Source organism: Choloepus didactylus, chromosome 5 (assembly GCF_015220235.1).
Source record: "Choloepus didactylus isolate mChoDid1 chromosome 5, mChoDid1.pri, whole genome shotgun sequence".
NCBI lineage: Eukaryota > Metazoa > Chordata > Mammalia > Pilosa > Megalonychidae > Choloepus > Choloepus didactylus.
Genome location: NC_051311.1, coordinates 64,885,181 through 64,902,321, shown reverse-complemented (window position 1 = coordinate 64,902,321; position 17,141 = coordinate 64,885,181).

Here is a 17,141-nt window from a genome sequence, read left to right as displayed (position 1 = left end):
ATATTTCTAATGATTCCTAAAATTTTATCTTTAACTCAGACCTGTCCCTGGGTGCCTTTAAGCTATATTTCAAGCTGCCCATGAGACAGATCATCTGAATTTCCCCCAGGCATCTCAAAATTAACAAGACCAAAACTGAACTTATCTTCTCATCAAACCTGTCCTTCCTAATTTTAATCAAAGTGTTGCTATCCATTCAAGCCTTAGAGTCACAGAGAGGAGCACATGCAAAAATCCAAAGTACTGAAAGTCACTTGTGTAGAAGGTTTCTTATCTCACTATCCCCAACATCCAATATAGCACCATAAGTTTTAGTTATGCCTCAGAAAAATATAGGTAATACAGTTCCCTCACTCCATATGCACATCAATCTTCCAGTCCAATTCCCATCTCTGATCCACTGCAATAATCACCTCCACGTCCTCCCTACCACCAATACCTCCCTCATTCCAGTATTGTAAGCTATCAACATAATTATAGCCCAAACAAATCTGATGTTACTCCTTAATTTAAAGTCCCTGTTGACTTCCAATTACCTACTTGAATAAGTCAAATATTAACAAGAAGCATTAGTAAAAAGAGCTTGTTTTGCAGTCAGAAAAATCTGTGTGTTAGTCAAGCAAGTGAGACCCTCCCTTGAACCTCAATTTCCTCAACTTTTAGAGTTGTGAGAAATCTATCAATGAATAAAACACCCAGCAGGACCTGGCACACAGTACACAATAGTACACATTATTATATCTTTCCTCCCACAACTTCACATACTTTATGCTCCAAACACACTGGATTTCCCTTTCCAGAAATCAACAAAGCAAAGAAGTAGCTAAACTGTGTGAAGTCTGTATGGGACACAAGGGAATTTGGGGAGGAGAGGATAGGAGTATGGGTTACATGACTGTATACATTTGTTAAAGTTGTACCCATAAAATTTCAATGTATTCAAATTTAACTTTTAAAAACTATAAAAAATAGAGTGTGGTGGATATAGGTGGAGGTACAGATGATTCAAGAATAACAGGACATCGATAATAGTTGAAGCTAGGTGATGGGTAAAGAAAGGTTCTGTTTACTTTGTATATGTTTAGATGTTTCCATAATAAGTTAAAAATATGAAAGTACGTTCAACTTTATTAATAAAGAAATGCAAATTAAAACCAGAATTAGATACTACTACATACCTACCAGAATGACTAAAATTTTAAAAAAAACAAAACAACTCAAAGTATGTAGAATTCCCATTGAGAGGATGTGGAGCAGTGGGAACACTCATATGCCACTAGTGAAAGTATAAATTGGAACATTCATTTTAGAAAATTTGAAGATGTCAATTTCTTATGTCCAAGCAAATTTACTCCTAAAATTTACTCCAGCAAATTTACCAGAAATGCATGCACATATATATCGAAAGACAGGTACAAGAATCCTCATAGCAATTTTATTCATGATATCCAAAAACTAATAATTCAAATGTCCATCAACAGAATGGATAAGTAAATTATGGTGTATTAACATAGTGGAATATTAGCAATGAAAATTAAAGAACTCTAGCTACACACAACAACATGGATGAATCTGAAAAAACATACTGGGGAGTAAAAGAAGCCAGATCCAAAATATATACAGATTCCACTTCAAAAATAGGCAAAACTAATCAATTCATTCATTACAATAAATATGCCAAGAAAAAGTTTGCTGAGAAAAAACAGAGTGTTTTTTGGCCTGATGTGACACATAGCCACTCAATTTCGGTATAAAGAACAATCATACAAGGACATTAAAGAATTAGTAATGCTGTAGAATATTTGCCATAGCTAGACACTTGAAACTACTGACCATATAGCCTATACACCATATAAAGGATGGAATTTTGTTTGTTGTATTTTAATTTTTAAAATTTTGGTGTCTTTAACTTTTAATTTTGAAATAATCAAATTTAAAGAAAAGTTGTAAGAATGGTACAAATAATTCCCATACTCCCTTTACCCAGACTCACCAACTGTTAACATTTTGTCATGTTCATTCTCTCTCCCTCTCTCTCTCTTCCTCCCTCCCTCTCTTGCACTCCTTTTCTCTCTTTCTCTTTTGAACCATCTGACAGTAGGTTATATATACCATACCCATTTATCCCCTATAACTTCAGTGTGTATTTTCTGAAGATAGGGTTATTGTTCTCCTAGATAACCAAAGTACAGTTTTCCAATTCAGGAAATTTAATATTGATACAATACTTTTTTTTGATCTACAACCTATATTACAATTTTGTCAGCTATCCTAATAATGAGTTCTACGGATTATTCTTCTTGCTTCAATATAAGTGCCAAACCAGGATCAAGTATTGCATTTTGTTGTCATGTCTCTTTAGTCTCCTTTAACTTTAAACAGCTCTTCAGGCTTTCTTTATTTTTCAAGACAATGTCATTTTGAAGAATACAGGCCAGTTATTTTATAGAATGAGTCTATTTGGATTTGTCTGATGTTTCTTCATGATTAGATTGAGGTTATGCATTTTGCAATGGAATACTACATAAGTGATGTACCTGTAGTGTCTTTCTCAGGGTATCACATCTAGAACCAAGCAATGTTTGTTTCATATTAATCTTTTTGTTTTGTTCTAAACTTTTTATTTTGAAATTATTTCAAACTTACAGGACAGTTGTAAAAAATAATACAAAATCCATACAAAGAACTCCAATATAACCACCCCTGCCCAGATACCCAGATCTGCCAACTTTGAACATTTTGCCACATTTGATTTCTCTCTTGCTTGTCTGCTTGCTTTCTCTTTCTCTATTTATCTATCTATATATCTATTTTCTAAACATTTGAGAGTAGGTTGTCTACATTATGCTTCTTAATGTTTTATATTAATCTTGATCACTGGCTTAAGGGGTAATTCAGGTTCTCCACTGTACAGTTACAATTTTTCCTTTTGTTATTAATAAGTAATTTGTGGGGAGATAAGAATGGTTTTATTACAGAAACTAATCTTTTAACTGATGATCTTGATAATCCTGCTTAGGTTTTAGAAATTATCAGTATCAAAGCAAAAATAAAAGAGAGAAAATGTGCATCTGCAATATATTTAGAAACTAATGATCAATTTTGCAACTGGAAGCTATTTTGGGGGGTTAATCTTATATGACATGAAGTTAGGGAAAAAAGTTTATAATCATACCAAGTGCTAATTTATTATAGGTAAATCCATTCAACTAACATCTACTGAGTATCTATTATATTCCAAACACTGTGCCAAACCCTGAGAATACACAGATATGTAAGACAAGGTCTCTTCCCTTTAGTGAAAAAAAATTTATTGAATGCCTCTGTGCTAGGTCCTAGGAACATATCCATGAATAAGATAGGTAGTTCTTAACCTCTTGGAGTTTCTAGTCTAATTAATGAGAAGCACCTAGTCTAATGAGGGAGGCATGAAAAAGTTTATTTTTTCATGACAATCGCATAAGACAGGCACAAGAGAGATGATTGAGGCCATGAAATTTATAAGGTGTCTGAAAGGTTCTCTAAACAACAGCAGCATTTGAAGGGAATAGGGGGCAATGTGTGCAGCATTTCAACTCACTGGATCTAGGAAGAGATAATAATAGATGGTGAATAACAATATGCTATTTTTTTCCAAGTAAATATTATAATGTTACCAAGATCTGTTTCTTAAAGATACCCGACTAATAGATTATCATTATATTTTAGCAGGGTAATTTATCCTAAATCATAAATTGTAAATGCTATGTGATTCACATTGGAGAGCTCTGTATTTGATATCATATCATCAAAAAGGCATTTTGAGTCTTTCATTCATTTTCTCAACTGCTCCTCCTTATGGCCAAGGAGGTGTATGTGAAAGATTGAGAATAAGGTGCAGTTCAAGGCTGTGGACTCGAATGAAGTTAGCTCTTTTATGTGCTTGAACCTATAACTCTAACGTCATTAATACCTCTTTTTTTTCTTTTTTTGACTTCATTAATATCTTGATCTGAACTACCAAATCCAAAATCTTCTCTGGAAAAGTGAAATGATGCCTCATCTCTAATGACAAAGTATCAGAAGAAATGTTCACTTTTAGCTTATATGAACTGAGTCAAACATTCACGTAGATGTGCCCAGGTCTTAATTCCAATCGAACATATAGGTCACAATGTACCAGACCATAAACTCCAACTTTTATACTAATATAATATTTTAATTAGGAGACTTGGGCCTGCACTTATGATATTTTTAATATTAAATAATTTTAAATAATTAAATAATTTCTAAATATTTATTAAATAAATATTTAATATTAAATAATTATTAATTTATAATTATTAAATAATTTCAAAAATGTTACCCTGATCTACAAAATGATCACACTTAAAAAATTTTTTTTCTTTATTAGAGAAGGTATGGCCTACAGAACAATCATGCATAAAATACAGGAGTCCCACATACCACCTTGCATTGGTGTGGAATATTTGTTACAATTGATGACAGCCCAATTTTATAATTGTACTATTAATTAAAGTACAATTAATGGTTTAACTTAGGGTTCACTGTTTTTGTAGCGTAGTTCCATGGATTTTTAAAATTTTTATTGTTACCATATATACAATCTAACATTTCCCCCTTTAATCATATTCAGATATATATTTCAGTGCTGTTAATTGTGTTCACAATATTGTGCTACCATCTCCACCATACATTACCAAAATATTCCCATCATTCCAAACAGGAGCCCTGTATATCTGAAGCCTTAACTTCCCATTCCCTATATCCACTCAATCCCCCAGTAACCTATATTCTAGATTATGACTCTATGGATTTGCTTTTTCTAATTGTTTCAAATAAATGAGATTATACAATATTTGTCCTTTTGTGTCTGGCTTATTTCACTCAACATGACATCTTCAAGGTTCATCCATGTTGTCGTGGTGATCACACTTTTAATCTTAAATTGGCATGAATTTTTCCCATTCAAACCTTCTAATTTTTTCAAAAGAAAGTTGTATGTCTTGAATCTGAGAATTCTCTAGAATCAGGTATTTTATGTAAAGTCAGGAATTTTCCTGGGTTTTTCTTCTACATTCAATTCCTCAAATATTGACAGTTAGAAATTATCAAGCAATTTGAGTGTTGTGACTGTCAGAGTAAGGAAATTACTCTTTAGAGTAAATTGTAGAGTAAGGAAAAAGTTAAGGTGGTTAGAATTCTGAATAAGAACATTGAGGAATTACTCTCCCCACTTAGGCAAAGTAGTTTCTAGTTGGGAGAAAGCCCTACAGAAGACATCGGGTCAATATTCTTGGCAAGATCTGTGTTGCCAAGCAATAATAAATCATCCAACCCCACCTCAATACTGGAGTTAATGTCACTGTTTTCAATGCCATAGAATGACACTTTCTTCTTGGTACTTTGCAGGGAAGTACCTTTGGGGAAAAAAAGTGAATCAAAGATTAGTGTGGTTCTAATCACCTTATTTCTAGAAAAGACAGTGTGCCAGCACTGTCAGTAATTGCAGTTTCATTTATGGGAACAGAGTTGGTTTACATTTCTCAGAAAAAATTTTTAAAAAAGGAACAATTGCTATAAGATAGTAAAAAATTCCCCAATATTAGTTCTCCTTTCATGGTCACTCATTAAACTGAGAATCTGTAATACAATAAGGTGAGGGAAGGTATAATTGAAACCCCTCATTGTTTTCTTCTTGTCTTTCTAGTCTTAGAAAACTCATTTTAGACATACAACATACAACTCAGCCAGATGAATGAAGATACAAGATAACACACAAGTCAACTAGGTAAGTCAAACAACTGTCTTAAGATTATTAAACATATTTTATTTTGAAAACATTTGAAATATTTATTTTTTTTTTTTTTTATTTTTTTGTTTGTTTCCTCTAACTGTCCCTTCGGATTTCACTTAAGAAAACAAAGAACTCATGACTTCTGGGAATTAAAAGAGAGTCTACACAAGATATTTTTTAGTCTGCTTATTCATCCCTGCAGTGTTTTTGTGTAAAAAGAGGTAGAAGAAATTCCAATAAAAAGTATGAAGAAGTGGTGAGCGGAAAGGAAAAGTTAACTAACATTTGTCAAATCACAACTCTGTACTAGACACCAGGCTCGATACTTTACATTCATTATCTCACAAGCAAAGCAAAAACATTAACCAGCTTTATTTTAGATTCCATATGTTCCCTAAGCTGAAGGAGATATATATTCTCTCCCATAGTTTTTTTGTTTTTGTTTTTCTTTTTAGTCTAGGAAAGAATCATTTTCCTCAATCTAAAATGCCCTAGCTCCAATACTTAAATGAGAGAGAAAGAAAGGTTGTTGCAGATGCAAAGGAATTGTCACTTACATTTCCAGGAGAAAATGTCTGAGGATACTCATGGCTATCTTCATACTCGATAATGGCAGGAGAACAGCTGCTGCACATAAACCACACGTAAGTACTGAGCCACCTCTGGGCACCATACTTTAAAAGAGGCAAAATAAACACACAGAGGCACTTTCACTGGGGGGCTGACAAGGAAAGGGAAGAGACTCGAAATCATATCCTACATGGAATGTTTGTACAAAGTGGAGAGATTTATCCTACACAGAGAAGACTTCAAATACATATCAGAGTGTTGGATGGAAAAGGAATCATATGTTTTCTATATAACCCATCCTTGCTGGGACATGAGAAGGGCAGGAAGGCCTATTTCAATGCAATATAATAAGAATTTTTCTAACCAATATAATAAGAATTTTCTTTCCATCCTAAGAGATGGAATGGATTGCCTCAATAGGTGTCAAGTTCCTGGTCACTCATGTTCAAGCTTTGGCTGGGCACTTGGCAGAAATACTGTGAAAGGGATTCAACATTAAGCGGAAGGTTGGATTAGAAAATATTACTTTAAAATTATTTCCAAGCCTGAGATTGTATATAAATGAAAGGAATCAGACCCGCAATTGAACCAGACCTACGTGTCTCTGAACTCATATAGTAAATCTGAACAAATTTTTCTCACATGAACCATGCAATAAGAATCCATGCTTATACTGTCTTGTCCCTTCTAATTCAAAGTTAAAAAGTATTTTTTACTCACTGATTTCTTTCATAAACTGAGACACAAACCAACAACTTGACCTGATAACATCAGCACTGGTATCAGTCATCATTAAATTTATCCTCTATAAATATCTATCATGTACTTAGAGTATTTTGATTGCTTCATATATGATATTTATTGTGTACCTACTACATGACAATCACAGTGCTAAGCACCATGGAATATAATGGTAAGCAAGAAACAAACATGATCTCAGCCCTCATAGAGCTGAGTATAACTACTCTCTTCCCACAGATTTCATGAAATCTGTCAGCATGCATATGTTTTCATTAATTTACTTTCCTGATTAAAAATGCCAATCTAATTAAAAAAAAGAAAATCATTTCCTTTCATTAAACATTCAGCAGAAAAAAATGATTATCAACTCAGAAGTACTCAATTTATATAATTTAACTAAGAAACCACATTTCTACCAAAACACTTACAGAGTTAGTATGAATACATACATAAGATACAAGAATGTTCTTTTCTAGGATTAATTTATATAGACAGTCAATTTGCATAAAATCTGATTCATTAAGAGAACACAATCACTTGGATAATTAAAAATATGTAAGAATATTAATTAGCTGACTTTTTGCCAACAGCAATGTGTGAGCATTCCAATTTCTCCGCAACCTAACCAACATTTGTTACTGTCATTTTGATTATAGCTACCCTACATGGTGTGAAGTGGCATTTCATAGGTTTGATTTGCATTTTCTTGATGGCTAATGATATTGAGCATCTTCTCCTGTGTTTATTGGCCATTTGTGTATCTTCTTGGGAGAAATGTCCTGCCTGATTTTTGAATAGCCCACTAAACTTCCATGAAGGTGGAAAAAAAACTGCTTATAATTATCTGAACCTAGACCCTAACTCCAGTTTACACATTATCACAAAGTATTTTTACATGATTTTAATATACAGTGAATTCCAGAAATGCAACTACCATGTAAATTAAAGGTTGACTGTACTTCGTTTTATTTGAAATCTTAGAAAGATTTGTTCATTATTTTAGAACATCACATCATCAACAACCGTGTACTCCTGGTGTTTGGATTGCCAGCACAACATGCCTTCCAATGTCAGTGCATTTGTTGCCGTCACATGCAAATATGTATCAGAGGAAATTTAAGACTCCTTATCAAATGTTAACCATAAAGGTTTTTAAAATATTTCATGTTATTTTCAATTTATATGTTTGAAAATAAATTCAAATATGAGTTATCTATGGTATGAAAATTACATATTAAAATTATGTAATTTTTAGAGATCTATTGTTTTTCAACAAACTTTGATTCTGTCCCCAGAAATGTGTCAAACAACCTCTTCATAGCATCTTCTGTTACTGTTTTATTTTCCAATCTGCCTTGCTCCTCTTTGCTTGTCAAGGGATATGGTATCTGTTATGGATTGAATTGGTATGTTCAGAAAGACATGTCCCTTATGTTGACTGAAATAAGCCAGAAACAAAAGGACAAATACGTATGGTCTCACCAATATGAACTAACTATAATGAGTAAACTCTGAGAGTTAAATTCGAGAGCATACGTTATCAGGAAATAGAAAGAGGGCAGAGTTTGGACAGAATGTTTAATAAGGTTGACTGTAAAGGTTTGGAAATGGATAGCACAATACTGTGTGATCGTAACACAATGGTAAGTGTAATTAACAAAGCTGAGTGTGAGTTTGGCTGAAAGAGGAAGATTAGGGTCATGTATGTCACCAAAAGGAAAGCTAGAGGATCAAAACTGGAACTGTATAACTTAGCAAAACCTAAATGGACGATGACAGTGGTAAACTGTACAAATATAAGAAAGTCTTTACATGAACTAGAACAGATGTATGTCACTATCACAAGTGCTAATAATGGGATGGTAGATGGGAAAAAACACCATTAATGCAAACTGAGGTCTCTAGTTAGTAACATTGTAATATTCTTTCATTAATTGTAACAAAGTCACTCTACCAAAGCTAAATGTCAATTTTTTCTTTCTTTCTTTTCTTTCAGAAGAAATAGAAACATTCTCATATAGACTGTGGTGGTGACTGCATGATTATGTGATTATACCAGAAGCCATTGATTATACACTATAAGATGGATTATATGGTGTGTGAATAAAACTTTAAAATAAATAAATAAATCAAGGTAAAGGGAAAAATACACCTAAGAAAGAAAGAAAGAAGGAAGGGATGGAGGGAGGAAAGGAAGTTAGGAAGTTAGGAAGGAAGTTAGGAAGGAAGTTAGGAAGGAAGTTGGAAGGAAGGAAGGAGGGAAGGAAGTTAGGAAGGAAGTTGGAAGGAAGGAAGGAAGGAGGGAAGGAAGGAAGGAAGGAAGGAAGGAAGGAAGGAAGGAAGAAAGAAAGAAAGAAAGAAAGAAAGAAAGAAAGAAAGAAAGAAAAAAACATCCCCAAAAAGGATATGTTCAAGTTCTAACTTCCAGTCTCGTTAATGTGACCCCATTTGGAAATATGATCTTTGACAATGTTATTATTTAAAATAAGGCCAAACTGGTTTAGGGCAGGTCCTTGACCTAATATGACTGGTATCCATACAAGCAGAGGTAAGTTGGACACAATCAGTAAGAGAGAGACCGAGAGGCAGCCACGTGAAGAGGCAGAGATGGAGTTACGCTACCACGAGCCAAGGAATGCCATGACTGCTGGCTCCCACCAGAAGCCAGGAAAGAGGAACGGAACAGTCTCTCCTTCAGAGGACGCATGGCCCTGCCGACATACTGATTTTGGACTTCCAGCCTCCAGAACTGAGACCATAAACTTCTGTTGTTTAAGCCAACTAGTCTCTGGTACCTTTTAACGGCAACCCTGGCAAACTAAAATGGCATCCTAGGTCTTTTTAAATACATTGGATACAGTGGGATTTTAAGACAGGAGAGATGTTTTCTTGTGATACTTCATCACTACCTGTGCTATGTCTTAACATATGGAATTATTTTACATTGTACAAAAAATTAAGACCAAGTTCATCTGCACAAAGGTCATACTTCCTTTTCCCACTTCAGCCATCTGTAATCTGTCTTGGATGTTATCCATACTTCAATTAAGGTTATTTCCTGCTTGCTCTTATCACATGCAAGAAAGTTTGATCTGTTATTACATATCCTAATTCTAGTTTACATTTTCATTTCCACTTGTACTTCTGCTCTTTCGTGTTTTTGAATTTCTTGTACAGAAGAGTTTCTTACTTAAATTCAAACTTTTTCATTATAAAATAAATGTAAGCATCGGCCCCTTCATTATATCTTCTAGTCTAGACCTGCCCAGGCATTTACACCTTGAAAGGCTTATTATTTTATATTAAATTACTTTCCTTTTATTTCTCCTTTAGGTTATTATATCAATTTTATGAAATTCTATGTGAGATGATTTCTATTAGCTGTAACTTTCATTTCAGGATAATAAAGAAGGCATTACAGATATTAGTTATGAAAAGGGATCGTTAGGTCTGAGAGGGTTGAGAACCACTGCTGTGTATCTTCCTCTGCCATAGTGCAGGAAGCACCATGGCCTATCACAGAGGAAGGGGTACCTTCTCTCCACTATGGGAGGCTCTAAGGTTTCAGGTGAATAGTCTTGATTTTTTATGTGCTAAAGAACTTAGATAATCAAGACAAAGAAGTCAAGTACCTACCCTCCCAACTCCAGAGCAGTAAGCCTCCAGGCTCACTCAGCTTCAGAGGTTGAAGACTATAAAAGCTCACAAATTAAGGGATAGATTAAAATGTATTGTTCTCAGCAGGGAGGAAGGGAGGTCACATAATCATATTTGGGTTCTATAAACTCCAGCTCTATGCAAAGAATTGACTCAAGAGAGGCAGTATATTAACTCAAGAGAAACACAACTGCCTTTCTGGGTTTCTCTAATTCCAGCACAAGTGTGGCTGGTATTACCTTTGTTCCCCCACGGTGCCAAGTATCATTAAATTAAACCTTTATCACTAAAAGTAATCTGGGATCTTAAGGGATTAACAGCATTACAAAGACATCAAAGGTATAGTTGGAGAGTGGCTTAATAATCTTAAGAATCTACCTCCTTTTTATTCTATCTTCAGGTAACATAGTTGCTCAGTTGTGGTTTGGATCTCTGCAGCTTCTAGCTAATAAAGGTAGGTCTTAGAACTTGGAACGGGAGCCTAGTTGCTGCTCCATGAATCGGAAAATACAGACACTTTGTGCACCCTGCCTTCTCTCTCTCTCTGAATCCTCCCATTTTAATTCAGTTTTAATGTATGATTCAATGAAGTTCAGTTAGATCCAATATCTAGAGATCTCCTGTAATTATCACATGGTTTTATAGCAACAAGAGTCTGATGGTCCATGTGAATTGTTTAATGAACACTGTATTACTGATCCAGCCAGCACTGTGGTATTACATTCTAGACTGGAGAGAAACAGAGTCATCAACTGCCTCAAATTATTTTGTGGAGGAGCTGGGTATAAATTGTATAGGACGGAATGCTGAAGTCAAGATGACCAAGAAGAAGAAATTCCTGAGAAAGATCATAGAATCCTTTCCCTGGGAAATATTCAATAAGAAAAAAAATATATCTGTTTCAATTGGAAATAAACAAAGAGGACTGGATGTACTGGATTTCTTTGTTCTTTCAGTCAGAGGATTCTGTGTTTCATTAAGAAATGTAACAAAAATAGAAGGATTCAAGGTTCCATGGATCGTTTGCTAACTGATGGCTTGATTGAAACTGCTGGTTCATTCTGTGTACCTTAGTAACATATGCTGTTTCTTTTCTCTTGTTTAAATTGGTCACTTCTTAATAAAATGGAGAATCTTCATGGACTATTTCTTATCTTAGAGATTCAGCAATTCTTTTGCTTACCTTTTTGCTTAAAGCAATAATGTTTTGAAATTATGGCTGTGGGAAAGGAAGTAAAATAGTGGTTTTGATTAGTAGTATAACAACCACGACTTCTAGTTTCAATTTCTAGTCCTGCTTATTTTTCTTCTTGATATTGAGGAAGGAAAATACCGAAATTCTCAGACAGTTATAAGTGTCCATAAGTCGCTCTGTGTGTTTTTCATGAGAAACCCTATAAAACCAATACAGATAAAACTACTTGTCATAAAAGAAGATGCAAAATTACCAGCCAAACTTCAAAGTGTCAAAATATTGCTACATTGGGATTTGAGCACATAAACACTGCTGACAGACAGCTCAGCTTCCTGCAGCCATTTTCCTCAAGATAAAGAGTCTTCAAAACAAAGCCCAACTCAAGCGAAATTATGAAATAAAGGAGAATTGCTTTTTTACTATTCCTTTCCTCTTCTCTCCTTGCTTTCCCCCACTGCAGCGCCTGCCTCAAGCTATTCACTGTGTCTCATTTTTCTTTCCTGGCCAGGATCATCTGGGGTCCCCTAGGCATTCTGCCTGAGTCTGACAACCTTGCTGGTTGGCCCATCATGCCTCTACCACTCAAGATTTGTTATTATGGATTTATAGATAGAAATCTGTCAGTTCTGTATACCCTCAGATGCCTACTTTGATAACAATTAGCAAAACTAACAAACATGGTAATGTGTTAGTGGAAAACAGAAAAGGTCTTAACCCAGAAGCCTTCCATCCCTTCTAGGGAAATTTATGTGTTGAAAAAAATTCTGGAAACAATGGCTCATGCCTTTGTTGTATAATTCAGTGTAGTGACTTTTATTTAATTTCAGGCAGGTCCAGCTATATAATTTGAGGATCCTGTGCAAAATGAAAATGCAGGGCCCCAGACCCACTGTCCCAATCCATGGGGGACAGGCAACCTTCCCCCTAAGAGATTGCAACCTCTGTACCAGTGCACGCTCAGTACCTGGATTGGGGGTGTGCAAGAGGCCTTCTCCGAGTCACCTGCCAAATGTGCCATGATGTTGCCAGCCTGGGGCCAGGACAGCTGCCACCTTTCTCTGCCCTGAGACACCACAGGGCATGCATCTGACTCTGACCCTCCCTGCACCTGCACCCAGGCCCCCACTGGAACAGAAAGTGGCAAAAAAAAAAAAAAAAATGTGGGTCTCTCCCCTCTGCTGAGGTGGCCTTGTCATTGTCCCTACTGTCCCTAGCAGTGGGTGGCAAGGTCATGTACAGGAGTGGAAAGGAGAAGTACAGATGGCCCGAGTCATCAGAAGGTAGATAGTGGGTAGTCAAGAACCTGTCTAGGAGAGGTGGAGAGGCAGAAGAAGGTGGAATTGTATGTGAACCAGGAAGAAATTTACATGCAAGTAGATCTTTACAGTGTTCCACCAGTCACATCACATCATAAGAGACACAAAGACATAGTGCAAAGAGTGTAGGATTTGGAGTGAGAAGACGCAGATTTGTGTCCTGAATTTCTGACTTGCTAACTAAATGATATTATCATTAAATGTTCCAAAACCATGCTTTTATCAACTGTAGGATGGTATATTTTAAGGATTAAATTAGATAACATTAGTGTGAGAGACCACTAGCTATCCACCAGAATCCATTCTCTCCATCTTTGTTTAGACAGCTAGACTACATTTTCTAACTTCTTTTACAGTTAGGTGGGGCCATGTGCCAAGTTCTCTCCAATGAACTGTGGGCAGAAGTAACAGGCAATTTTCAGGCCAGGCCCAGACAGAACTCCCACAGCTGCTTCTCTATGCCGTTCTCATTCAACAGGCTGGTTGTAGATAACGATGAGGCCCTAGGAGAAAGAATTCTCAGCCTGGGCTACAGGGAACCCCAAGGGATCTTTGGATAGAATGTAGGGAGCTTAAGATTTAGATGAGGAAAAACATTGTATCTTTATTTTCACTAATCTCTATATGAAATGTAGTATTTCTTTTAATTATTAATGTAGGCAATGAAGCACAGGACTATGAGCAGTAACTAACTCTCCAATAGAAATCACCAGTGTTGTATTTTATTACTGTTGTTGCAGATATCTCGAAATAAAATGTATGCTTATTGTTACTTTGATATTACAGCAGTTATTAGACCCACTGCTAGATTTTAATACCATAATAAAAAGTACATATATTGCTAAATCACTTTTGTTCTTCTAACATTTTAATAACTTTATTTCAACATAATTTTCATTCTTATTCTATATATTTTATTTTATGCATTTGTAAACAGTATTCCAAGAAGGAAGCTCTTAGCTTGACCAGACTGCCTAAGCAGCCCATGATAAAAAAAAGTTTAGGAACCCTGCTAGGACATGTGGTATGATTCCATTTATATGACACTCTAGAAATGGCAAACTTATAGGGACAGAAATAAGTGGAGGAGAGAAGGGACTTGACTACAAATAGACAGGTGGGCACTTGGATGGGTTGGTAGTTACAAAACTGTATACATTTGTCAAAAATCATCGAACGATAAACCTAAAAAGAATTTTACCATATGTAAATCATACCCAAATGAAACTGACTTAAAAACAACCCTCTAGGGGATAACAAAATCACAAGATGATAGGAGCCTGCATGACAACACGGAGAAGCCACCTCACTGGCCTGAACCACTGCCACAGCAGTCACAATAGAAAGAAAGAGACTTCTTTGTCTTGAGTTTCTGTGCTTGTGCCTCTTGTCCCTGCAGCTTAGCCTGCTCTAACATATTTAGGAAAAAAACTGTAAAATATAATACAAATGTTGGAATGAGGATATTCATGTTCAAGTCCTGGTGCTGTTAGGAGGTTCACCTAATTTGCACAACCACAACTTCTCAGAACTTCAATTTCCTCATCCATAGAACGGATACTACTGATAATACTCCCCTTGAAATATGTTGTGAAGATGAGAGACTATATAAATTTCAGCCTAGTGCACCCAGTAAATGAAGAACCCTTGTTTAAGGGTAGCCACCTACCCTGATTGTGTTTGGGGTGTTGCAGTGTACCTGTAGTACCAGCTCTGTCAAATCTAGAATTATACTTTCCTTAGCAAAACTATGTCTCAAGATGAGTTCCTCTTTTTTTATCAAGTGATTTTCATATCTCAGAGTTGGATGGGATGTCCAAGACCATCTGACCCAACTCTCGTTTTCTACTTCTGCTTAGGGAACAAAACTAAAGTAATAGGATGGCTTTAGGTTTTCAGTGACATAATCAACAGCTACAACCCAAAGCTGGAAAAAAAAAAGAAGTCCAGAGAATCTCCACTCTCTGAGTCAAAGCCACAAACTGTTGCAAGCAAGCCAGTAGCCCACAGGGCTTGTGGAGAGCTGCCATTCTGGCAGAACTAAGGAGGGAAGGACTAGGAGAAAAGAGGTCACAATTTGGGAAGTTATTTTTTATTGAAATATCGCTATTCTCTTCCTTTACCTCCTGAAAGCCAAAGAAAGTCAATCAGGAAGACTGAGGATTCCCAAACTACAGCCTCCCCCACAAACTAAACTGCCAAGTACCTGATGCTGTTTCAGAGAATGATGATAGATCTGAGAGAAGCCTTAACCAGGAGGTGGGGCGGGGCAGTCTGCATTTCCACTGTTTGCAGCAACAAGGATTCTTGAGTGTCCATGGGTGAAGATGACACAGCTGAAGGAGTCTGGACATGAGCCACCCTGCTGTACTGCAGTGAATGACCACACAACACTTGATGGGACCCTGACAGCAAGAGGCTGGTGAAATGAACCATCTATGCAGCAAGGGCTGTGGCCACAATAGGGGTTGAGTTCAAGACAGATCTCCTCTGCCAGGGACTGTGCAAAGTGGAGGTCCCTAATAGCACCCTTTGAAGAATGAACAAATACATCTCAGAGTGACATGGCATTTGGTTGCTACCACAAAGTATGAATGTGTTAAGTGCCAGTCAGTGTTTAAGAATCAGCTACTCAGTCACAACTTACAAGCAACTGCTACCTCACAATAGCTCTTTCTGTAAGCAGACTCTGCCTCTGCCTTTCCCACTTCCTTCCTACCCTAGCACCAGAGCAGAAATGGTAAGAAGGAAAGGTTGAGGGGAGGTTTCTCAGAGAGTATCCACTCTGTGCCTTCTCCTCATTCTAATCAGCCAGGTCAGAAACCACTGCTCCACCTCCTACACCACCACCACCACTACCAAGCAGCAAGAGCAAAGGTCTTATCTGCACGGGGGTAGGGGGGAAGGTGCTACTAGGGGAGAGCTTTGGCCAAATACGGATTTAATGTTTGGAAATGAATTAAAATACAGTTGTGGAGCTGTTGTAATAACTCATGTCTTCAAAGTTATGGAATTGCAATGTGATGACTTTAAGGAGCTCATTACCCAGAGGTGAAGCCTAACTTGTGAAAAGAAAACCATTTCATGTTTATACCCCAATGAATTGAGACTCTTTAATAGAATGAATAATTAGTTGACATTAATGAACACCAAATATATCCCAAGTACTAAGTTTGACACTTTAAATACATGCTCTCATTGCATTCATCATAATTGTCCTGAGAGAAAGCCATTTTGAGACCAGAACTCCAGAGCAGACACCAGCCACGTGCCTTCCCAGCTAACAGAGTTTCCAGACATCATTGGCCATCCTCCAGTGATGGTGCCTGATTGTTGATGCATTACCTTGGACACTTTATGGCCTTAAGACTGTAAGTTTGTAACCAAATAAATCACCTTTATAAAAGCTGATCCATTTCTGGTGTTTTGCAAAAAGGCAGCATTAGCAAACCGGAACAACTAGTAATGAGTTATCTGTGGAAATCAAGAAACATTTCACTTACAATAGCAACTAAAAGAATCAAATATCTAGGAATGAATTTAAACAAGGATATGAAGGACTTGTGCCCAGAAAATGAAAACACATTGCTAAAAGAAATCAAAGGAGACCTAAATAAATGAAAGGACATTCTATGGTCATAGATTAGAAGACCAAATATTGTTAACATGTCAATTCTACCCAAAGATATTTAAGGATTCACCAAAATCCCAATCAAAATACCAACAGCCCTTTTTTGCATAAATGGAAAAGCCAATCATCAAATTTATATGGAAGGGTAAGGGGCTCCAAATAGCCAAAACAATCTTGAAAAAGAAGACCAAGTTGGAGGACTCACTCCCCAATCTTAAAACTTATTACAAAGCA